The 22313-nt window shown below is 36.5% G+C and overlaps 1 pseudogene; it reads right to left on the bottom strand.

Annotated features, from left to right (window-relative positions):
- Positions 1-17024: 17024 nt before the first annotated feature.
- LOC135225400 (uncharacterized) lies at positions 17025-22310 on the bottom strand (annotated as a pseudogene).
- Positions 22311-22313: the final 3 nt, after the last annotated feature.

Here is a 22313-nt window from a genome sequence, read left to right as displayed (position 1 = left end):
CAGTACAATTACAGGAGGCCAAAAGCTTCATAGACTTTGCTAAAGGAGACGCAAGTGCTTATCTAAGGGGTGTTTCTTTCCAAGAGGCGACTACATGGGACGAGTTCAAATCAGATTACGTGCCGTGTATGGGGGTGAAGAGGCTTTAGATGTAGTATTGGCATTGAGAAATATCCTTAACCAAGCCTCCATGACTCAGCTTAACCCTTAAACGCCGGAGCTGTAAATAAAAAAATGACTCCCGTATGCCGGAGGGGTTTGAGAGTGAGCGCGTAAGCGGAAAAAATATTTTTTTCAAAAATCACAGCGCGCTTAGTTTTCAAGATTAAGAGTTCATTTTTGTCTCCTTTTTTTGTCATTGCTTGAAGTTTAGTATGCAACCATCAGAAATGAAAAAAATTATCATTATCATATATAATAATGCGATATATGATAGCGCAAAAACGAAATTTCATATATAATTGTATTCAAATCGCGCTGTGCGCAAAACGGTTGAAGGTAACAAGTTACATTTTTTTTTGTTGTAATGTGCACTAAATTGCGATCATTTTGATATATAACACATTTGTAAAACGATAAAAAGCAACACAGAGAAAATATTATCACAAAATAATGCATGAATTCGTAACGCGCTTACGTAAACACATATTTTTTTCAAAAATTCACCATAAATCTAAATATTGTCCTAGAGACTTCCAATATGTTTCAGAATTAAGAAAAAATGATTGAATATTACTATACTGTAAGAATATTAGCTTACAAATGCAGTTTTCGACCATATCTGACGAGCTAAAGTTGACCGAATGTCGAATTTTTTATATATATATTTTTTTATATGCAATTATTTCGGAAATAAGAAAAGCTACAACTTTCAAATATTTTTCGTTTTATTCTACATGAAATTGCGCGCAAATTTTCATATATAAACTCTATGAAATGCCTAATATGAAACGGAGCAAATATTCCGAGAATGGGACTTACGCATTTCGGAGATTTGTGGCGGAGAATCCGCGCGCGGAGGGAAGGAAAGTTTTTTTTTTTTGTTTTTTTAAAAATTCACCATAAATTTAAATATTGTGCTAGAGACTTCGAATTTGTTTCACGATGAAGATAAATGACTGAATATACTAGACTGTAAAGAGTTTTATCTTACAATTGCGTTTTTCGACCATTTCGGTAGAGTCAAATTTGACCGAACGTGGTTTTTTTTCTATTTATCGTGATTTATATGCAAATATTTCGAAAATGAGAATAGCTACAACCTTCAACTATTTATTGTTGTATTATACATGAAATTGCGCACATTTTCATATATAAAACGTTATGTAAAACGGCTAATTTAAAATGGTGCAAACATTACCACAATCGCACGTATGATTTTTTCGGAAGAGTTACCGCGCGGACGTAAAGAAAATTTTATTTTTTTCATAAATTCACCATAAATCGAAATATTGTGCTAGAGACTTCCAATTTGTTGCAAAATGAAGGTAAATGCTTGAATATTACTAGAATATAGGCGTTTTAGCTTACAATTGCGTTTTTTTCGACCATTTCGGTAGAGTCAAAATTGACCGAAGGTTGAAAATTTGTCACTTATCATTTTTTATATGAAAATATTTCAATATTGATAAAAGCTACAACCATGGGTTTGTTTTTTTTTAGTTGTATTGTGCATGAAATTGCGCACATTTTCATATATAAACTTTATGTAACGGCTAATTTAAATGGTGCAAACATTACCACAATCGCATGTATGATTATTTTCGGAAGAGTTACCGCGCGGACGTAAGGAAAAAGTTTTTTCATAAATTCACCATAAATCGAAATATTGTGCTAGAGACTTCCAATTAGTTGCAAAATTAAGTTAAATGATTGAATATTACTAAAATATAAGAGTTTTAGCTTACAATTGCGTTTTTCGACCATTTCGGTAGAGTCAAAGTTGACCGAAGGTTGAAATTTTGGCACTTATCGTTATTTTATATGAAAATATCTTAAAACTGATAAAGCTACAATCATGAGTATTTTTTTGTTGTATTCTACATAAAAATGCGCACATTTTCATATATAATACTCTATGTAACGGCTAATTTAAAATGGTACAAAAATTATGTCAAAGTGACGAAATAATTTCAGAGATGTGTCACAGATACTTTTTAGTGCGGCAAGAAAGAAATTCGCGCTTGCGCGCCTGCGTAACGATGTAAACAAAACAACACCTTGATCCGTGAACTCCCAGCATCCCCCAAGGTGCGTGATTCAAGAGTTTTCGGCTGGTAGGCCTAAAAGTATTTTTCCGCGAATTTTTTAAAAAACTTTTGTATGTCGACGTAAAATGCGTCCAGTCGGCACCCGAGAGACAAAAAATGTCGACGTAAAATACGTCCAGTCGGCGTTTAAGGGTTAATGTTGTCGAGAGGGCGGCGCTAATTGCTGACCGGCTAAATGAATATCAAGTTAGTTTAAGTAACTCCGGGTGGGTTACGAGTGCCAAAATCGCCGTGAAAGATTTTATCCATTTAATTTACCTTACAAGTATTACTGCAATGTTGCCTGAAGCGTTAGTGCGGTGTTTTTGACAAAAAAATTGCAGCCCAACAGTACGGAATTAGATGTGTATAACAAATAAAAAACACATGTCTAATGTACTGACCTAGATCCTTCGCTCATTCAAGTTTTTGCAAAAAATGAGAACAAGCCACAACAAGTAAACGTGGTACATAATAATAATCAAGTTGCAGGGATGGTTTGTTATAACTGTAAACGACCAGGTCACATGATTTCAGACTGTCGGACGCGTTTTTGTTCAATACATAATAGTTCCACTCATTCATATAATCGTTGCTACTCGAGGAATCAACAGCAGAATCCTACAAACACGCAACCAGTTGCCAGTGCAAATAAAAAGAAGGGTCCTCAGTACTATAAAAAGAAACAAGCAAACGGAAATGCTGCACAACAGCAGAAACAAACAAATCGTGCTTCAGGTACCTCTGTTCCTGGGCCGTCTAGCCAGAACTTGCAAGGTCAAGCGAATTTTCAAGGTGTGATAAACAAAGCAAATACCACGTAGTTCGCTCCAAGGGGGGAGAGGGCGATGTTGGGTCATCAATATCAACATCTTTTGTATCAAATAATCAGTTTAATCATTTATCAGATCATTGTGAGGCAATTGATTTTCCTATGAAACACACGGCCGAATCCAAAAAATCTGTGCACGTTCCCGTAGATTTGCAACAAATTCATGCAATTATTAGTCAAGACGAGTTGCGACCAACCTTACATGCAGTAAATTTGGACCATAAGTCATTCACTTTGTTCTTTGATTCTGGTAGTCCACGTAATATCATGGATTTAAGGACTCATCATTTACTCTTTTCAAATTTCCCTATAGAGAAGTCCGGAATAAGGCTCTCAGGCATAGGAAATAATGAATTAAATGTGGTAGGAGTAACTCATGTACAGTACAAGGTCGGTAAGCGCACGTTTTCCGATACCTTTATCGTTGTACAAAACATTAATATGTATCCCGCAGTAATTATCGGATACCCGTCTATGGGCACTCAAAATATTATCTTAGCACCTGCAAAACACGGCGTGTATATCAAAGGGAAATTCTATGAGTCTTCTAATACCCTAAAATCAGTTTTAGATAATAAAGAGACAGACAGAGTAGTCAACTTACATGAAGAAAACCAATCACCTGTCTCATGAACCAGATATAATACATGCAACCCAACAGAACTCTCGCTCGCCCGTAATATCAGCTTGCACGCAAACTCTCGAGCCGAACGTAACTTCGAACATATTAGTGCGTGTAAAGAAAACCTTGCCAGGATCTGAAACGTTAATCCTTTCCGAAACTCTGAAAACACACGGATTATCCGTCACACAAGCCATTTATACAGTCGGCTCACAACAACAATGTCACATCGAAGTCTGTAATCATTTGAATACGACTTTAGTAATCCACAAAAATCAACATATCTTGGATGCGGAAGTTTATTTAAACATCGCATTCTTACCGTAGCTGAGATAAATCACGCTCAATCAGTTGCGGATGAATCCCTTTTGCAATCTATAAAGAAAAAACATATCAATAAGGACATTCAAGAGAAGAAATTCAGCAGAAATTTTTGAATCTTTTACTGAATATCATGATGTTTTTTCCACTACGGATGGAACCTTAGGAAAAACGGATGTCATCGAGCATCAAATAAGGCTCAAGGACAAACAGAAAGTAATCTATGTACCTTCGTACCGACTTCCTATGAAATTTCAGAATGAGATAACAGAGGAAGTAGGTAAAATGCTAAAAGAAGGAGTCATTAGGAAATCAAACAGCCCTTATAATTTTCCGTTAATAGTAGTACCGAAAAAAAGATCGAACTTGGCGGATATGCGTCGATTTTCGTCGTTTAAATGAAGAAACAATCCCTGACCGATTCCCAGTACCATGTACTGATGATATCCTATCTCTACTAGGTCAGAACAAATATTTCACCAGCTTGGACCTACTAAAAGGATTTCATCAGATTCTGTTGGAACAAGAGAGTATCCCATACACTGCCTTCAGCACAGCCAGGGGACATTATGAATTTTTGCGTATGCCTTTTGGTTTACGTTGTGCTCCCATAACTTTTTACTCGTATGATAACATTGTGTTTGGAGACTTGTTAGGAGATATCCTACATGCCTACATGGACGACCCTAGTAATCTTTTCCAATACATTAGAAGAACATCTACGTGTAAAGTTAGAGTTAGTGCTACAAAAGACTAAGGCAGCATAATTTAAGGGTAAAGATAAGTAAGTGTGAATTTTTTAAAACAGAACTAGTCTATTTAGGTTTCACGGTTTCTAGTGAAGGTCTTAAAGTAGTCCATGATAAGGTATCGGTTATCCGTAACTTTCCGATACCTACTAACGTCAAGGGAATACAGCAATTTTTAGGGTGTAGCGGATACTATAGGAGGTTTATTAGGAACTACTCCATCATAGCCGCTCCCCTAACCGATCTTATAAAAAAGGGCGTAGATTTCATATGGTCTGAAATTCATCAACAGGCGTTCGATAAATTGAAAGATGAACTGTGTAGTTCTCCTATCTTGAAATTTCCTGACTTCGGTAAGGAATTCTTCATAGCAACAGACGCCTCAGACCTAGGAGTAGGTGGGGTATTGCTTCAACAATATGATAAACAGTTTTTCCCTATAGCTTTTATTCACGTAAACTGAGACCTTCTGAAAGTAAATATGCAGTAATAGACAAGGAAGGGCTCGCTATTGTTAATTCACTCGTGCATTTTAAATTTATAATATATGGTTATCCCGTCAAGGTTCTCACTGATCATAAGCCCCTAACCGACTTCTTTAAAGGCTTTAGTCACAGCCCTAAGCGAACTCGGTGGCACATGATCATCCAGGACTTTGGCGCGAGGATCGGGTATTTACCTGGGAAAGCAAATATCATTGCTGACGCATTATCACGCAACCCCTCTTCATCTTGTACCGAGCCATTAGCTGAATTAATAGATATCTCAACCTCCACGCCCATTGTTAAACTATATCTGAACAGGAAGATCTGGGCGGGAGTGCTGAACTATTACAGACAGAACAAAAGAAAAGATCCGCAAATAGAAAAAATCATCATTGCGTTAACGGAAATCCGAAGAAAAAGGAATACATAAAGTATAAGCAGCAGAATTATATCATCAAAGATAATATCCTGTGTAGATCCGTGACGAGGAAAACCCGCAACACACCACAGTTGAATAACAACCAGGTGGTGGTACCTATCTCACTCATACCCCACTGTCCTGTTTTAAAAAAAAAAAAAAATGGGGTTTTTTTTTGCATTGAAAATCCACCCTTGCATGGACACCCGGGTTATTCCTTAATGTCACAGAAAGCCAAATCCTTATTTTATTGGCATACGATGCTTACAGATATAAAAAAGCACATAGCAATTGTCGCACTTGTCAAGAATACAAAGGGCACACGAAGACACCTGTCAGCCTAGGGGCTTACCCCATGCCAAATCAACCCTTTGAAAGAGTACATTTAGATTTATTAACAGGATTTTTCGAGTCAGACAGAGGAAATAAGCACCTCCTAGAAATCATAGATGCTTTGACTCGATATACAGAACTGATAGCGCTTAAAACAAAAACCGCAGTCGAGTGCGCTAGAAAGTTTTACGAGTGCTACATTTGTAAAACATGGAATTCCACACACCATTATATCCGACTCGGGCGGGGAGTTCAATAATCATTTCCTTAACTCCTTGTGCGAATTCCTTTGTATAAAGAAAATCAATACCATGATCTATCACCCAGAGTCTAATGGGCTAGTGGAAAGGGCAAATCGTAAGGTTTAAACATTTTAAGGGTCACCTTTGGGGGTTTGGGGGGCAGACCCCAACTGGGACATTGCCATACCTACGGTACTAAGCACACTTAATCACTCGTATCATGTGTCTATTAAAATGACACCGCACGAGGCACTGCACGGTATCCCAGCTAGAACACCTTTCCATATACTAACGCCTACAACTAATTTATCAAATCCTCTAAAGGATGTTATGGATGCAAGCATAAGTCGATATAATATACTTCGTAAGAATCTAGAAGAAGCACAAATAATAATGAACAAAAATCATGATAAAATAGCTAAGCCAACTAGAACATATGCCGTGGGCGATCAGGTATACATACAAGTATACGTACGTAAAGGTTTAAATTATAAATTGACACCTAAGTTTGAAGGCCCGTTTAACATTTTAGAAATATTAACGGCCAATAGATTTAGGGTTCAAAATGTATCCAAACCCACTGATGTGAGAATAGTTCCATTGGCACATATCAGAATCTAAAGAAAGGTAGATGGAGTGAGGGAAAAAATGGTTGTATTTATGAAACTTGTATAATAATTTATTATATATATATATATTAATCATATTTGATTGTAAACCTATTCTTTTACACGAGTTATTACATATATTTTACTCATTGCAGGTTTTTCAAAAATGAATCTGTTATTGTTAGGAGTGATATTGTGTGTTCAGACCATCTTTGTGTATGGAAAGAGCGCTAGGACGAAAGAAATAGAATTTAATCATGGCTCGATTATCGAGAGAAATATAGTCATAGAAGTGGATATGCAAGCCATATTTTTGCCTGAAGATGACGTCCTTAATTTAAAGAATGACCTGATGAGGTTTGCTATTTCGCTTAAGGAAATGCACCAACGTAATTTTCATGCTAACTCAGAGATTTCGCTAGCTCAAACCCTAAGCGTCACGGAAATGTTGTCTTATGACATACAAAATAAAACCGCCGAGGCAGAGGAACTTGCTCGTGACCTGCTGATGTGGTCTGTGCGGCACAATAATCTCGAACGCCGCAACCCGCTTATTCTGGCTGGACTAAACATCTTAGGATCTGTTGCGAATCTAGGCTTGGGAATTTCAAATCGCCTTAAGATAAATAATCAAAATAAAAGAATTTGCAGGTTTTGTGCAACACAAAACCGAATTAGCTTTGTCCGAACTTCGCAGTCAGTTATCTTCAATCAATCAAATAATGAGTATAGTAAACGAACATTCAAATAATATCGATCAGGTCATGGAAGTTTCAACATTTGCTGGCTACTTTAGCTTACTATACTTCGAAAATAGATCATATCCGTGTGAAAATATCACATTTTATTGAGAAATCAAAAGATTATGTAGAAGCTATTACGTTAGCGACAAAGGGTGTGTTATCTCCACACATGCCTATTTTTAAAGGGATCTGACGTTAACTTTGGAAAACGGACGGGAGAAACTAGGTTATATTCCTTTATTAGACGCCCATAAAGTAGAGTTCTATTATAGCCTAATATCAGTCAGCGTTGAAAATTATAGGATTATGATCACCATACCTTTTGATTCTTCCGATGCTTGGCAATCATACAAAATAGCACCGTTTCCTACTTTCATGACGAATAACTCAAGTCCAGTAATATCCAGTAATACTGATTTCTTCTGATAGGAAAATCATTTACAGTCATTAAAGACTTAGATAAACTCACTCACTGTTCAGAAGCCATGAATAATAAAATTTGTACAGCTGACTCTTTTGAATTCTATCCTATATCAACGGATTCATGTGGAGTTAGGCATCGTGCTAAACGGCTCTCTCTCTCATACAAGCGAAGGTTGTCCTGGGGAAACTTTATCCCTTTTACAGTAATAAATTCAATTACAGAATGAATAATGGTTCCTGGATCCGTTACGACAAAGCCGGATTCCACGTTGTATGTCCAGATGGGACCACCGCCCATTCCCCAATCTTTGTAGCAGCTGATGGTTGTAACGGGGACATCATACAAACTACACCATCAGAGGGGTCAACACGATAATACGTGAGAAGGCGTATTTTGCGAACTATACTTGGGCGTCTACAATTATCCCATCACTACCTCTCCCATACAACGCGCGGGGGTGGCTCATCGTTTGACGCAACTGGCTGAGATGAACCACGCGTCACCGACTTATGCAGGTGGAGAAAATCTTCGTTACTACCATTCTGCTGGCCGTGTTCAGCGTGACGGCCATATTGGTTATCGCCGTCAACATCTTTGCTTGGCGTAGGCTGAGGCGTAAACAGAAGGATCTCCAAGGAAACGTATTGTCCCGTCTAGATGACGTACCCGTTTAAACTCAAGTCGTTTGAGTTTTAGGGCCGCCTGAAACTGGCCACTTCATTTTTGTGCCTAGGGAAATTGTCTGGGTATTGTGTGTGTGAAAAGCGGTCTGTATGCTGGCAAAAATGTAGGACAAGAAAGACTCACGCCTTTGCATTTGAACAGTTAAAGTTATCTCCCGTTTTTTTGGGCACCTAATTAAAAATATAGGAGCCCAATATTATACATTAATATATCCTCCTAAAGGTATTTTTCGGGCACCTAATAAAAATTATACCAGCCCTATATATTGCATCTGTGCACAATTACACAATTATACTATTATACAATTGTACAATTATATTTACCTATTACAAAGAGTGACAAGTACTCTCTGACAATTATCCATGATCATGCCATACAAGCTTATGCAGTAACCACTATTCTTATTCATCAGGTTACCTATTACCATATATCAGTAACCACTATTCTTAATCAAGTTACCTATTATCATATTAATCATGTATACATGTTAATCTTTTGGTTTTTACCTTTTTATTATTTTTGGGTACCTAATCATTATTATTACCAAACATGGATCTAGATTTTCCATGCATTTATCTTTGTTTATGAATATGTCAAAAAGGGTATGTAACAGAACCTTTTTATGCATTTAATCACTTATTATGTTTATACCTAAACATGTTACGAGCACGCTCCTAAGAAACAATGTTTAAAGTAACTTTTGTTATTCAAGGCTTGAATGGTAGCAGACCGAGCCTAATGTAATAAATACATTATTGAATTACAGTATCTGTAAATAAAAACCCATGACCTGAGGTCATGGCATTAGGAGGTCCTACGTGACCAATGCAGATCTAGATTACGCTATGCGCTGTCTGCAGTAGCCTGGTTTAAATCTGTTACATTGTCATCATTTTTGCATTACTGATAACTTTGCACAACAACTTCCATGGGAAGCAGGTTGACCTGTTAAACCTACGCCGGAAACTTGTAACTTCCGAGCCGGCGGACTACGTATGTTTTTATATGAATCGCTGAGATAGCTAATGTTCCGCTATCGACGTGATGCTTTAGAATGGCAGTTCCGTGCCAGCATTCAAACTTATCGGTCTCCCGACCGAACTGCATCTCTTAGTATGGAGTTACAGAATAAAGTTGTTATACCTTTTTTCAACTTATCTGTTTGAATCCTCTCCTTTAGTTTAAGAAGAACCACTCTACTAAGATATCACATAGGAGATGGAAGGAACCAGAAATACTTAACGAATGGACAGTCGTAAGGGAAACAAACAAAAAGTCTTTCGCAAAAGCTAAAGAGACTAAGATATATATATATATATATATAATTATCGTATATATATATTATATATATATATATATATTATTATATCTATATATATAATGTATTATATGTATAATATATATGTATTATAGATATATATATATATATATATATATATATATACAGATATATATTATATATATATAGATAATATAAATTTATAGATATAATATGATATATATGTAATATATATAGATATATATATATATATGATATATATATATATTTATATATATCTATATATATATATATATATATATATATATATATATATATATATATATATATATTATATATATATATATATATATGTATATATATATATAATATATAGAGATATATATATATATATATATATATATATATATATATATTATATCGATATATATATATTGCTTTGTGTGTGTTCGTTGAATTTATATGAACTTTTACACAAATATTAGAACATAGACATTTACGTGTTTAATTGTCGGAAAATGATCGAGTAATTCCTCCACAATTATGTTTACGTAGTCTAACGTTAAATTTTGAATATACTCACTGTCTTTGACGTGTCGTGGCTGGGTGAAGTCAAGCGACGTTATCTCTTGAGACATATTGCCTGGGTGTCAGCTTACAAGCTTGAATATTAGATCTCTGTAGCTTGAAGCAAACAAGCTTCAGTAAGTCACTTCGCCTTTTCCTTTATATAATGATGGCTAGAAATTCGGGGTACAATCGTGTCTAAACAAACACTGTTTTGGGTTCGATTAGGAGTACTAAATAATGTTACTACATTTCTTGCTTTGCATTTTGCACAAGAATTAATGTTGTAAAGAAATATTCCGACAACTCTCTAACATTACTTTTTACGAATTCCAGATATTTACTATTAGTTATTAATATTTCGATGTGAACAATCGAAGAGGATTAGATAAGAAAGTAGGTTTTAAACAAGTAAATGATAAGTAGATTTTTAACTTTCGAGAAGCCATTGCAGAAGATTAATTTATTTTGGTTTTGAATAATAATTTGCCATCGTGATATCTTTAGATCCTTTTGCTTAACGTTTTCTCTGTTTTGCACCTACTTGATGCACTCATAATTTATTAAAAACGAAAACAAATTAGAACCAATTTAAACACCCATTTCAACTATTCTTACATTTACTTATTGTTTTTTTTCATTGCCTCTTATTTTGATTTGAAATCTTAAGGGAATCACGAGCTGGAATCAGGTTGAAAATTATTCATAGATCTATTCCATACCATATCTATACATCTTAAAGAGCAATGTAAAACTTAATTTTTATGCACTCTAGTGGACCCCCCACAATTTTGACACCCTCCCCATAGTTTAATAATGACATACTATGAGGTTACATACTGGCGAATCATTGATACTCTTTCATTAACTGATTTCCCTTCTAGCATTATGAAGAAAAGCAGAGATAACCAATTACATTTCGTTGGGAATCTTCTATTCATTTTTTTAAAAGTAAAGACATCTCAATAGCTTAATGGATGTCTTTATTTGCACCTTTTCTGTTGGATTTGATTAGCGAGTGACCTTTCGTGAAGAAATCTAATAAGCTTTCACAATTTTACAGTAGCCTAAATTTTTGTAGTTTATTTGGAAATTTTGGGGACAAAATGCATGTTAACTGGTTTTCCTTTTGAGTTATTGTTGCAATTTTTCTAGAATGTTAAATAAAAATAATATATAAAAAATAAACATTATTACTTGACTCTGATTCGAACAAATGTACAAGGAACATATATACCATCAACTAACTTATAACCCTTATCAAAGGCTTTGGCATAAGTTTCGACGACAGTTAGAGAACATAAAAAGCAAATCAGCATGTCTAAGGTGAAATTAGTATCTATTAGGTGAAGAAAGGTCATGCAAAGGAAATGTTTTTATTTTTTTGTCACTTGAGTGCAAAATATGATAATGAAGGGGGCGAAGAATGGCCCATGTTTAAGTTGTTTTTGAATACTTTTTTTTTCCTTTTATACAGAGAAATCCAGTTAAGTGCAAGGGGAAGACAGAATTTGTTTTCAATTAAATTATTTAGATATAGGAACCGTAGCTTGGAACGCATTTCTTATTATAAAAAAAATATTTAGTGAAGAAATAGCTCGTTTCCAGTAACCATAGTGAAAGTGTCAGTAACTTGTGAGAAGCAATTGTTATTCTGAGAATAATGAAAATCGGATTAAAATAAAATATCAGTCAAATCTATAGCAGAAAAGGAATGTGCTGAAACATCACAAGGACATCTTTAGATGTTAGTAAAATCGGTTAGATTATGTATAGAAACGTAGGTGAGGCACACGTTTACACAGCAAGGCCAGGCGTAAACACTTTCCATTCAACAGTTTCAGTAGTGAATAGGAACTGGAAAACAAAACAATGTATCTAAATGTGAAGCGAACGCTCAGTTTAAATGAGTTTCAGCTTCGAAAAAAATTCGCAGACTAATAAAATACCATTTTAGTTCCTCAAACTAAATTAGATTGACCTCTTATCCTTATTGGAATTTTGTGTCTGTAATTTGATCATAGTACTAATAATTGAGCATTATATATATATATATATATATATATATATATATATATATATATATATATATATATATATATATATATATATATATATATATATATATATAAACACACACACACTATGTTTTCCAGTGCCTATGCATGACTGAACTGTTAATGGAATTCGATTATGCGCTCCTCCTGTCTATAATATATATATATATATATATATATATATATATATATATATATATATATATATATATATATAATATATAATTATATATATATACACGCACATTAGTGTAAACAAGCATTTAAAAAGACCACAGCATTATAAGAGTTTTATGATAGCATTCTACAGGCAATAAATTCGACGCCACATTCATTCTGCATACTTTTAGAAACCAGCATCAAATAACCCGACCCCAAAGACCTTGTGTACCGTCACGAGACTCAGCATTGTTATATTCATTCTGTGTACTTCATAAGGCCAAGGAGACAAAGGCTCATCATTGGGTACAGTACCCAGGCAATCGTCCCAACCCATGGGCAAGGCTGGTAGTACGGTACGGTACGGAATGATTTTTCCGTACTCTGTACCTGGGTAAAATACCGTTCCGTAATTTGTACCGTACCCTCAATAATTTTTCCGTATCGTACAGTACGGTAAAGAAAACGTAACGTAATTCCGTACCGTACTATAAGGGAACTCAATTCACATCAGTAAAATCTCTTATTTATTCAAATTTCAACGTTAACGAGTGTTAATTAGCAAAGTGACTTTATATGTACACGTCTATATATTCAGTTGTTGCAATGATAATAGTGATGATGATAGTATTAACAGTATGAATCCTCATAACCCAAGTCAACAGTCATTAAAGAAAGAAAGAAATGAATATTTTCTTTTTTTTTAGACCTTAAAATAAACATAGTAATAGCTACTACTAGTAATGCCTAATCACATAGAACAACAACTACTACTACTGCTGCTGCTGCTGCTGAGAATATCAGTAAATACAAAAATTTGCTATATTATTAGTTATTGTTAATAGTGTTCCCTTGTTTTCAACATAGACCAAGAGTATTCACTTTTGGAGTCGTAAAAACCTATTTTGTTGCCCAACCAAAAACTATTTATTTGGTACATGTAATACAATGTATGAAATCTTATTCAAAACATTTCCCAGTATTATGATTCTTTGGATAATAATAACATTGTTCAAACCATGACCTCCTCTTTAAAGGATCTTATTAAAAAAACAAAGTCAGAATAGTCTAACCATCAATGGAACTTTAAAGCATTGCCTAACGTTACCATGTAATTGATAACTTAGAAAAAAAATATTTTCTCAACATTCATAAACGACGTACGTAAAGGAAAATACCTTCCACTAGCGACTTTCTTCTAATCAAACATATGCGTTAAAACTGATTATATATTACATCTTAGAAACATAATGGCATCACTTATATCATTTTTCATGCCTAGTCTTAGTCATCCGAAATGTATCTCACCCCCGAGAATGTGCGATCTACACTCACTTGGAGTGACAGGAAGTGCAAGAGCTACCTCGGCTAGAGCCTTCACATCTTGGTGTGGATGTTTGTTCCACCACTTGAATACGTCTTCACTATTTTCAATTCGAGTATATTTATTGAAATGCACAAGGGTTTGTTTTATTTCAGTTAATTGCAAAGCATCATTATCCACTACTTCACTTTCCCTCTTTCGATTGTTATCAGTAGCAGACAATATTTGGTCAATTATATCTTTCGAGCTCTCTTCATTTTCACTTTGGCTTTCACTCGGCGTTCTTATCTTCAATTGTTTTGTAGAATAATCATTAATAATCTCTTCCGCAATGCAGTGAGGTGCAGCTTTGCAAGATTTTTTGTGGATCAACTAAAGTGCACTGAAATCTTGGATCAAGATAAATGCCTGCAAGGAAAGCTGCATTGTTGAATAGAGAAAGCTCTCGATTCTCCATGGCAGTAATGAGTTCAGATGAAAATCTCCCAGATGATTTTGACAGAACATTTTACATTTTACCCACTCACCAATTTAGCAGTATTACTAAGAGATATATCGAAGTCTAAGGTAAGGTAACGGTTACGGAATTTGTTTGCCCATTTTTTTTCCGTACCTGAACTGTACTGTAACGTACTTTGGTAAAATTATCGTACCGTACCGTACCGTAATGCCACCCCTGCCCATGGGTGATAGTGGCAGTGAAGTTACACAGACAATAGATAATTAATCCAATAACCGTGTTCTATGGGAAACAGGTCTGGTGCCCGCAGCTGTCAACCGAAAGGGCGGTCAACAAACATTTACCCTATCCAGACTGTCAGCAAAAAGTACAAAAAGAAACATGGCAACTAAGCTCCCGGGCGGCATATTCCTGAAGTCTGGATGGAAATAGACCCTCTCGGATATTAGAACCAATCAGAGCGTGTTTTTGGGAGTGGTGACGTCGTGAGACTCCGCCCTCCTAGCGCTACTACGTATACGCTTTTCTTAATTCTTGCAGAAGCACCAGTTATATTTTAATCTTATATAATAGGTTTAATATTGGTAAAATATAGTTTTATTATAGATGTATACAGAAAATATGTATCAAATATGTTGTACAGCTAATATTTACGCTGGCGTTTATGCTTTTAAGTTACTGAGATATGCATATGGGACCATTGCTCAATGAAAGACGCAGAAAGCCATGCCCATGGCAATCAGCCGCTTCTTTACATAATAATTCATGCAGAAGCACCAGTTTTGAGAATATAATCTTGAGAGGTTTTAGGTTATGTATTGGTAAATATAATTAGTTAAATAAAGTACCGAGATACGCAAGGCATATGGCAGGCAACATTACTCAATGAAACACACCAGAAGGGCTATGATCCCATGTCAATCAGCTGTTTCGTTACGTAATACTTCACCCGTTGAAAAATGACTTTACTTATATTGGCCTCGACAGGAGGACTATGATCCCCTGGCAATCAGCTGTTTCGTTATGTAATACTTCACCCATTGACAAAATGACTCAACTACTCATATTGGCCTCGACACTTAGGCATTTAGTACATGAAGTAGGCTGGCAGTTTAAAATTTTGTTACTTTGAATTTTATTTGGAACCATTGTACCCTTCAAAATGCACAAATTTTGCCCTGTTGATCATATATATGTCTTCTGCAAGTTGATTTGTTCTTTGTTGCTTATATACATATATATTTTCTATTGTTGTTTTGTAGTTTTGACTCAATGTTTTTGAAATGTACATATTTAGTCAGGTTAGGCTAGAATACGGATGGTAATTCATGTTCGGAAGTATAGTACATGGTGTGAGACAGGAAATATAGACCTTTATTTTAGTTGCTAGGGTAAATCTATGTTGCAATAAAAAAAGCATATTCTTTTAATAATATCCGACGGAAATGAGTAGCAAATTCATTCTAGTCAAAGAAAAAATATATCAGAAAAAATGTTCAATTTGCACAGATATATAATAAAGCACAAATTACGCTGTGTTTACAACCAGCCCACCCCATGCTCAGGTTTTGTTGTGCAGATATCATAAACTATGCAAAATTATTGCTTTGCTTATATTATACATATTACCATTGCAGCCTCGAATACGAAAAGGCTTTCCTTTGGTGATATTTTATTGTAAATTTTAAAATCAACTGCATAGCTTGGAATATAAGGGGAAAAAAATCAAATTATTTACAAAAGATTATTTTATACAAAAGTTTATTATATACAAAAGATTACTCACATTGTACATCATACCAAAGTTGATTAACTCCAAACTGCACAGTTCCATTGTCAACCAGATACAATAAAAATCGAATAATTCATGTCTTAAGAGCTACAATAAACACATAATATTAATACGTTGCCTTAACACTAATCAACAACTATTGTGAAGTGTGAGAAATATGAATTCGAAAATAGTCCATTTGAATCAAATATATGCCAATAAAAAAAACATAAATAATTTTTCACTTAATGATTTGTGCCATGAGATTTCCCATTGGCCACGTTGCGGGAAATGTTGTGAGCCAAATTACGGGGACGTTTAGGTTGTGAAGACACAGCACCTGTCGGATGACGGCCTTTACACAGCGGTGCAGCTCCCCTTGGCCTGCCAGTTGAGCGTCTTGCGATGGAGGTTGGCTGACAAGGTATCTTACCTCGCCCAGCTCCACCATTCCTTATTGCACTTCCTGTGCAATGCAGCAAACTATTCAACTGGGGTGCAGTTTTTACGGAATCCAGGCGCCTGAGGAACTTCTTCAGTGCTAGGTCTGTATCGCTATTTCCGTAGCGCGCACTGACTCTAACTATGGCATCTGCAACATCATGTGATATTTTTCTAGAGGCAAAATCATCATCATCTGAAGATGAAATTGTCTCTGTTTTATTAGAAATTGGATCCTGTGGCTCCTCTTTCATATCTAGATTTTCTGTCTTCTCACTAGCAATTTCTTTTTATATCTGCCTTGCCAGCCAGTGATCTCAAACCCACCATCCTCATCCAACTTTCTAAAAAATGCCACATCAGGGACCTTCTCTTGGCCAACAGCCAAAACTGCTAATCGATGGCGACTTTCACTGCTACTTAAAAATTGCTGGGGCACAGCTGTCATGCTAAACTCGGCACATGCAATTTGGTGCTTGCAAATAGCACCAGTTTGGCCTTGCATGCAAGAGCACAGTCCAATTTCAAGGTCTATATCATATTTTATGGTTGGAACAGATTCGCTCCGTACTTTATATTTAGAATTGCCAACCAATTCAACGCTGTCTAATGCAACCTTGGTCGAGATTATTGGCTTTACATGCCGCCTACTCAAGGCCACATCGACCAATCGTTGCCTCATGTATACATCGAAAATCTCAACCATAAACATCAGTAGCTGGGCCGTGTTGTATGCCTTGCATCTGAAAAAAAAATGAAGCAGCAATCCAAACTGTTTGATAAGTACAACTAAACTAGGCAGTCTGTTACAAAAATTAATGCAGTTTAACCTGAACTTTTTGCCAGCATAGTTTTAAATATATACAAAATTTTTTTTTCTTAAATTTTGCCAGCATGGGTTTAAATATGTCCCTTTTCTCTCTCTTTCAAGGTAAGACATTTCCATAAAAAATGAGTTTCTACACTTACTGACAAATCATGTTTGCCAGATCAATCAATAAAATTAACTGCAAAACATCCAGAGACCTTTGAACCATAGTATTTTCATTGCAGTATAGAGGTTTTAAATTAAACTGGAGCAACTCTCAGCTATTTGGATACCACATTTTTCTTTCCTGTTCCTTTCAATATGCATACTATTGAGCAGTTTTTTTGTTTTTTCAAAATTTTTTATGCCAATATAATTTTCATTATTATTATTATTATTATTATTATTATTATTATTATTATTATTATTAATTATTATTATTATTATTTTTTTTTTTTTTTTTTATTATTTTTTTTTTTTTTTTTTTTTTTTTTTTTTTTTTTTTGCTCTATCACAGTCCTCCAATTCGACTGGGTGGTATTTATAGTGTGGGGTTCCGGGTTGCATCCTGCCTCCTTAGGAGTCCATCACTTTTCTTGCTATGTGTGCCGTTTCTAGGATCACACTCTTCTGCATGAGGCCCGGAGCTACTTCAGTCTCTAGTTTTTCCAGATTCCTTTTCAGGGATCTTGGGATCGTGCCTAGTGCCCCTATGATTATGGGTACGATTTCCACTGGCATATCCCATATCCTTCTTATTTCTATTTTCAGATCTTGATACTTATCCATTTTCTCCCTCTCTTTCTCTTCAACTCTGGTGTCCCATGGTATTGCGACATCAATGATGTATACTTTCTTCTTGACTTTGTCAATCAACGTCACGTCTGGTCTGTTTGCACGTATCACCCTATCCGTTCTGATACCATAGTCCCAGAGGATCTTTGCCTGATCGTTTTCTATCACTCCTTCAGGTGGTGCTCGTACCACTTATTACTGCAGGTAGCTGATGTTTCTTGCACAGGCTCCAGTGGAGGGCTTTTGCCACTGAATCATGCCTCTTTTTGTACTGGTTCTGTGCAAGTGCCGGGCATTCACTTGCTATGTGGTTTATGGTTTTCATTTTTCGTATTGCACTTCCTACATATGGGAGGAGATGTTATTTCCGTCTATCATACTTTGAACATATCTGGTTCTTAGGGCCTGATCTTGTGCCGCTGTTATCATTCCTTCAGTTTCCTTCTTTAGCTCTCCCCTCTGTAGCCATTGCCAATTGTCATCGCTGGCTAGTTCTTTAGTCTGTCTCATGTATTGTCCGTGCATTGGTTTGTTGTGCCAGTCCTCTGTTCTTTCTGTCTTTCTTTCCTGTCTCTGTATATTTCTGGGTCTTCGTCTACTTTTATTAGTCCTTCTTCCCATGCACTCTTTAGCCACTCGTCTTCACTGGTTTTCAGATAATTGCCCAGTGCTCTGTTTTCGATGTTGACACAGTCCTCTATACTAGTAGTCCTCTCCCTCCTTCCTTTCGTGTTAGTATAGTCTGTCCGTATTTGCTCTTGGGTGTAGTGCTTTGTTGTATTGTCATTTGTTTCCTGGTTTTCTGATCTATGCTGCGGAGTTCTGCCTTCGTCCATTCGACTATTCCTGCGCTGTATCTGATTACTGGCACTGCCCAGTGGTTTATGGCTTTTTATCATATTTCCCGGCGTTGAGTTTTGACTTGAGTATCGCCGTTGAGTCTCTGCATATATTCTTCCCTGATCGTGTCCCCTTCATCTCTTGGTGTTTTATATCTCCTCCTTCCATTATTCCCAGGTATTTGTATCCTGTCTCATCTATGTGTTTGATGTTGCTCCCATCTGGTCAGCTTTATCCCTTCAGTTCTTCGTTTACTTTGCCTTTTTTGTATGTTGACTAAGGCGCATTTTTTTTCTATTCCAAACTCATCCTGATGTCCCCAGATACAATCCTTACAGTCTGGATTAGGGTCTCTATTTCCTTGATGCTCTTACCATACAGCTTGATGTCGTCCATGAACATCAGATGGTTGATTTTGTTGCCTCTTTTCTTGAGTTGGTACCCGGCATCCATCTTCTGTAGTACTTTTGTCATGGGAATCATGGCTACTACGAAGAGTAGTGGGGACAGTGAGTCGCCCTGGAAGATCCCTCTCCTGATATTAACCTCTGCTAGTCTTTTTCCAGAGCTTGTAAGTATTGTATTCCCAGTTGCGCATTGTATTTTTTGAGGGAAGCTATGGTATTTTCACCTCTGCCCCATATATTTTCAGGCATTCTATTAGCCATGTGTGTGGTATCATGTCGAAGGCTTTCTTATAGTCTATCCATGCCATGCTTAGGTTGGTTTTTCCTTCTCCTACTGTTCTTCATTACCATTTTGTCTATCAGGAGCTGGTCTTTTGTGCCCCTACACTTCCTTCTGCAGCCTTTCTGTTGGTGGGGGATGGTGTTTGTATCCTCTAGGTAGTTGTATAGCCTTTCACTGATGATACCTGTTAGTAACTTCCACATTATTGGTAGGCAGGTGATAGGCCTGTAGTTACTGGCTATATTTCCCTTACTCTTGTCTTTTTGTACTAAGGATGTTCTTCCTGTGGTCATCCATTTGGGTGCATGGTGATTTGAGATACAATGCTGGAGTTGTTCTGCTATTCGTGGGTGTAGGGCCTTGAAGTTTTTTGAGCCAGTATCCATGGACTTCATCGGACCTGGGGCTTTCCAGTTTGGCATTTTCTTTAGGTTGGTGTCTGACTGTGTCTGTCGTGATGTCTGAATCTTTGTTTTATTCTCCCTGTTCTTCTTCCTTGACTTCCTGGAGCCATGTTGCATGTTTGTTGTGTGATACCGGATTGCTCCATATGTTTTCCCAGAGTCTCTTACTTGATTCGGCTTCAGGAATTTCTGGGTGGTTGTCTTCCCCTCTTAGGTGCTGTATAGTCTTTTCTCGTTGGTTCCGAATAGTTTGTTCTGTTGGTTATCCTTATTCCTGTTCATGTACCGTTGGATCTTGTGTGCTTTGGCCTTAAGGCCTCTGTTTTACATCTTCTATTGTGTTGTTTAGTCCCCTCTCTTGTACTTTGTATTTCTCATTGAGTTCCTCCCTTGTTTCTTGCTTCTTAGCCTTTTTTCTGCCATCTCTTTCAGTTTACTCAAGTCAGATCTCATCACCATGATTTGCTTTTCCAGGGCGCCTTTTCCAAGGAGGGTTGCTGTTTTGGTTTCTGTTGGGTGGTTGTGACGATGGTGTTGGTGTTCGAATCCCCATCAGTTCTGCTACTAATCTTGCTCCTGCATATGTCAAGTTGTTTGTTTTCTGTGATACTGGTGGTGTGTATTAGGCCCATTATTTCATTGACCTCACTTGTTTTCTCCCTTAATTTCTTGGTGTTGTAGGCTTTCATGGAGGGGATCTTTGTTCTCTCTGTATCTGGCTCCATCCATTGTCTAATCTTTTCTACCCATTCCGTCCTCTCTGTTACTTCGTCGGTGTTTCTTCGTGTGTCGTTGTTTGATACCTCATCCTCCCTGTCGTCTTCTGTGGCATCGTCTCTCAGTTCGTCTTCGTGTAATTCGTTGTCGTGTGACATTTCCCTTTCCAGTTCTTCTCTTTCTGTTGGGGAGAGCCAGTTCTTTTTCTTTATGTTCCTTACTTGGTCTGCCAGCCTCTGCTCTGTTTGGGGGGTGTTATTCCTCTCATTCCAGATGTTGACCAATCTTCTTCTATATCCTCTCTCCGTCGGGTTGCTTCTGATGTAGCATCTCCATATTTCCTTATTTTCTTCCCTTGTCCATTTTCTTCCTTTTTGCCTCTGTAGCTCCAATCTCAGGCTGTTCATTACTGTCGTTGTGGTGATCAGTTGCTGGATGACGACCTCCAAGTACCTGACCGTCTTCCCCTACAATTGGGTTGAATACCTGGTTGCCGGACGAAGCTCCTCTGTTTGCCAGAGGTTCCATTTACGTCGTTGTCGTTTATTCCAATCAGTTTCTTTCCATCATTGACTGAGTTTTGCTATTTAACCCATAGCTGGACCCTACCCCATCAATGGGATAGGTTACTCCATTTACAGCTGAGTAGACTGAGGAAATTATGGTAAAGATCCTTTCCCAAGGAATCAACGCCGAGGAGAGCGGTCACCCATCCAACAACTGACCAGCCTCAATTATTATTATTATTATTATTATTATTATTATTATTATTATTATTATTATTATTATTATTATTATTATTATTATTATTATTATTATGTAGTGTCTAAAACACACACACACACACACACACACACAAACAGAGAGAGATACACATACACACACTACTAAGATCACAGCCCACCAATTTCAGCAAGAGGTCATGGCAACTATCAAGGCAGTGTCATCACTTGCTTAGTGGGAGAACTTCAGTTTTGTGAAATTTCATAGTAATAACATCAACCCAACTCCAACCCACCCTCAGCAACTCTCAAGGAAAGTAAAAAGTAGCAATCAGTTAAACACATGCAGACTCATTAAGTTATCAGTATATGTACTTTCTTAAATAATGTAATGACAAATATTACCTGTATAATGTACTTATGAATCCTTACCTACTGAGAACAATATCCTTGATTATGCACATTGTTGACTTGCAGAGATTATTTGTATGGTGCCCTCGTAACAATGTACCAGCTCGAAAAGCTATTGCTCAATCTTCCTTCCTTTCAACCAAAGGATGCCACATAAC

Source organism: Macrobrachium nipponense, chromosome 13, assembly GCF_015104395.2.
Source record: "Macrobrachium nipponense isolate FS-2020 chromosome 13, ASM1510439v2, whole genome shotgun sequence".
Taxonomy (NCBI): domain Eukaryota; kingdom Metazoa; phylum Arthropoda; class Malacostraca; order Decapoda; family Palaemonidae; genus Macrobrachium; species Macrobrachium nipponense.
This window is presented reverse-complemented; position numbering and strand designations above follow the sequence as displayed.